This window comes from Rhea americana, unplaced genomic scaffold, assembly GCF_003343005.1.
Source record: "Rhea americana isolate MKP2758 unplaced genomic scaffold, rheAme1 scaffold_450, whole genome shotgun sequence".
NCBI lineage: Eukaryota > Metazoa > Chordata > Aves > Rheiformes > Rheidae > Rhea > Rhea americana.
This window is the reverse complement of record NW_028186591.1, coordinates 3,301-7,467: the sequence shown is the minus strand read 5'-3', so window position 1 is coordinate 7,467 and position 4,167 is coordinate 3,301. Positions and strand designations below refer to the sequence as shown.

At 47.0% G+C, this 4,167-nt stretch overlaps 1 long non-coding RNA gene across 2 annotated transcripts; it reads left to right on the top strand.

Annotated features, from left to right (window-relative positions):
- The first annotated feature begins 748 nt into the window (after positions 1–748).
- Positions 749–4,158, top strand: LOC146589524 (uncharacterized). Of its 2 annotated transcripts, none has more exons than XR_014897157.1 (4): positions 749–874; positions 1,901–2,089; positions 3,112–3,222; positions 3,925–4,158. It is a non-coding gene; the product is annotated as an uncharacterized LOC146589524 (long non-coding RNA). The 2 variants fall into 2 exon arrangements; XR_014897155.1 differs by having other exon boundaries at positions 3,909–4,158.
- The last annotated feature ends 9 nt before the right edge of the window (positions 4,159–4,167 follow it).

The following is a 4,167-nucleotide window of genomic DNA, read 5'->3' as shown; positions in this document are numbered from 1 at the left end:
CCGGCTGAAGGAGGGCTTGGGTCAGGTGTGATTAGCGCAGCCCCAAGTTATTCCCTTGAGAAGTGTGGCCAGGCGAGCAGGCGGATGGATAGAAGAAAGATGCTCCCAGACACCCTGAGGGGTCCCCTGGTGCCAGGCACAGCTGGAGAATGTTGATGGGTGCAGGCACAGATAGCAAACAGATGTTTCTCTCTTCTCTTCCGAGCTACCTCTCAGAACCATCCATATGCCTGTGTGAGATGTGGCTGGTCTGGGGTAACTCTGCTGTGCACAGTGCTTAAGGAGAACATTCACCTAAAATGGCAGGCTAGCAGGAATAGCCTAATAAAATACAAGGCTCAGGAAGAGCCTAAGAGAACACTGATGGGCTCTGGGAAGCCCCTGGGGTGCTACAGAAAACAGCCTGGCTTTCAGGTACCTCCCGGGGCAGGAGAAACATCTGACTAGCCTGTGGGTAAATGGGTCTTATTAATTACCACCTTCCCTTACCTAAGTGTTGTGAAAGCTGAAGGGAGTAGAGAGGATACGTAGCGAGTTACAGACTTGACGCAAAGTTTAAACAAACAACAGTCCAACAGTCCCCTCTTAAAGTGGAACCAATTTAGTCCTAAGTAATAGCTTTGAGCAGTAGCTTTGAGTAATGAGAGGAGAGGCAGTTATGTCAATCACTCTGAAAGCCTTGGGGCAGTCGTGTCTAGAACCTGATACCCTCCTGGCCTCATCAGTCTTTTTGGTTTGTTTGGCAGGGCAGCCCCTCCAAAGGGGACATCTTGAAGACAAGCAGCCAGACGTAGTGATCTAGGTGTTCACTTTGGTCGTCACCAGTGAGGCAGGCATCGGAGCATAAGAGGAATCTGCGAGCCACTTCAAAAAGGTAGTACTTTTGAAACAGAGACAGGCAAATCGAGTGCTATCGTTATTCCGCATAGTTAAAGACCAAGAAAATTGTCAGTTAAGCGTGCATATGCAAAGGTTTGAGAAAGGGTACTGAACTGTAACAATAATACAGAAGCAAAATTAAAAAAAGGTTTCATGGAAGATGGTGCAGGTAAGTATTAGGAGATGGGCCTGYATGTCTAATAACCTAGCCCTAATTGCTGTATRCAATGTTTCCAAACAGTTTACCCTGTAATGTATGATGCAAAGTACTGTATTAAGTCCTTTCCGTTAAGGAAGGAGAGGAGGGGGCATCAGGAGTAATGCCAGGCATACAAATAGACAGCAGGGGATCACCTATCCAGGTGGCTCAGTGGGCACTCAACAACAGGGGGTTACTGTGCCAGTGTTATGGAAAGGGGATCTTCTTGCGCCTGTCTGAATTGATTGAGGAACAGAGCATGGTTGCGCCAAAAATGCGGATGCAGAAGGCTTCTGAAAGCTTAATTCCTAGCAGCTGCTTAGTCTAACTTCCCTTTCACAGCAAGCCTGAGTGTTGTCATCGCTTCCAAAGCAGGGGTAGGGGAAGCGGTATTTGAGGGTTGCGCATTCCCCGTTTACCTTGCTTGTGTGTGTGTGTGTGTGTGTGTGTTAGAGCTGCTTTTGTGCTTATAAACAACTTTGGATTCTTATGGTTTTCTGAAGAGCTTTGATTTGATTTTTTTTTCCTTTAGTTTTGCTTTGCCCTGTACTTTTGTAGGGTGATGGATTTCACTGTGCCTCCATTGACAAGTGCTGACTCACAAAGTTACAATGTCCCAGTGGAAACTCTTAGGCAATGCGGAGTTCAGAGAGAGGGCCTGCCAGAAGAACATCACCCGAGAGGGGTTGCTAGCCTTGAGCTGTAGATGCTGATGCATAGGAATCGTCCTGTCAGACACTAAGACGTTTTCTTTGGCTGCAGAAATTTTAGCTTGGCTTTATACCCTATAGTGGTAGTATTTATAAACTGTGTTAATCCTAGGCATTCAGAACATCATGAAACGACTGTATGCTGCCATGAAGAACTATGGGCTACCGCCATCAGACCTTTGTAAGTTATCACATGTCAGGAGCAGCCAGGAGGATCCAAATGTCAGCGGAAAGGTTCTCCTCCTGGTCCCAACAAGGAGCCTTCGGCTGTAGGAAGGTTGGCCGCGTTCTTACCAGACTTGTGAGTAATAAACCACAATTCACGGACCAGCAAAGGAAGGGGGGAACAGCGACAGGTAGCCCAGTCATTGTGGCATTGCTGTTGCTAGCAGGACCACCAGGTCTGTGTGAAGCCTCAGCTGCCTCTTTGGAGCTTTATTCTGGTTTGTTTACCTGGAGGAAGCAGTGAGGCCTAAAATAAGATTTTTTGTGGCTAGATGAGTAAGCTGTGACCTCACGTGTCTTTGCCTTGCTTTGCTGCTTTGTGTCGTAACAGCAACTTGGGACTCCAGGATAAAAACTGTTACAGTGCTTCAGGGAGGGGAGAGATCTGCATTTGCCCAGGTTAGGGAACTACCATTAAAGCTCTGGGAGGGAAAAATCTCTAAACTGAGGGTCTCCCAGGGACCTTGGTGGTTTGATTCACATAGAGGGTCAGTGTCAGGGTCTAGCAGTCTCTGACGAGCTTCTCTTAGATATTCCATGCATATGGAGAGCACAATGTTTGATATAAAGATTTCATTTAAAGGTATTTGATGTTACTTTTTTTTTTTTTTAAGAGGAGTGATAAAGTAATAAACTGAAATCACAATACGAGTGTAATTGGTATTACCCGTCTCTACAACGTGCTCATCGTCACGATGAGTTGTTCAGGCTTCATAATCTGTATTGGGCTGAGCCATGTATGCACTTCTCTCATGCTGGTGTGGCTAATCTCAGAGAGACATTCACATTCTTTGTTGAAGTTAGATAGAAACGTTTTCACCAATATATGGTTACTTATCTAAAGCAAAGGTTATCCTCTGTTCCCCTTTGTGCTAAGATCAAGTCAATTCTCCGTGCCACAGTTGGGATTACCAATTTGCATCTTATACCATTCCTGAGCATCAGGGCATCTTGCCTGTGTTCATCTCCTCTGAGCCTTCTTTCATTTAAAGGGGTTATTGGTCGGTTACAGTCAGCCCTAGTTGTGGACTAGGGAGTAGTTCTAGGAGGGCTGTGCAGTTGCCTGGCCTCTCGGTAACTGTTCTGGCCTCTTAACAGGTGCTGAAGCATCGTCTGGCAGTTGAAAGAGCATTGTCACAGCTGGGAGCTCTCTGCAGAGATCTGTGGCTGGCTGCAGAAGATGAGCCCTGACTTGCAGCGTGGACACAGGTAAGTCCTGGGGCTGCGCTGTATGTGAGCAAGGCTAGGAAGTTGCAGGTGGTTTGGCCTGTGGTGGTTACAGTTGTCACTGGCTGTGGATGGTTGCCCATGGAGCAGAGATAAGCAAAAATATTAATGGTCTGTAACAGAGAGGAATTATTGCTTGTGGCGTTTAGGTATGTTTGGTGTTAGCACAGCTTAGTGCAGTCCAGTGGCATGATTCTTGCACGTGCTCACATTTGAACGGTGGCTAAAAGCTAGCCTATAAACAGCAACAGTAACAGGATTCTGGTGCACRYCTTCCTGTTCTGYTGCCCTYCTAAATGAAGGGGAAACATCTTTCCTTGCTTAAAGCTAAGGGTTTGGACTTTTTCACTTGAGGTTTATTTATTTTGTTGTTGAGGGTCTCTTACGCAGGGGTTATGGTTTCTTAATTAATGAAAAATCCATAGATAATAAACTGTAAGCCCTGAAGCCTAGGCAACCTAAGGCTGCAAACCCTCGTTCGAGGTTTCTCATCTTCCCCTGTACCCAGTGTTCAATTCTGTGCACTGACCCAAGGTCTGGGTTTCGTGTGGTCCAGGCCCATCCATTGGGACTGGTGATATGACAGGCGAGCTGAGAGTTGTGGAAGTGTCCTGCAGGGCTCTGATCGGGGGCAGGGCAAAAGCACAGACAGGTGAGATCAGGTGTAGTCTTCTAAATTCCCAGAGTTGAATCCTATCCCTGAAGGAAAAAGCAGAAAAGGAAAAAGCAGAAGGGGTAGGCCGTCAGCTACGCAGACACCTGCCACGTCAAGGGCAGCAGCAGGAGCTGACCCTTCCCTGACGGACGGACGGATGCTGGTGATGACTCTTCAGGTGTCACAGGGTAAGGGGAAGCATGCTGGCACCCAGCTCCGTGGCAGACTCACTTCCAGGTCATGTTTCTGCACAGTAAAACAATAAATAGTTG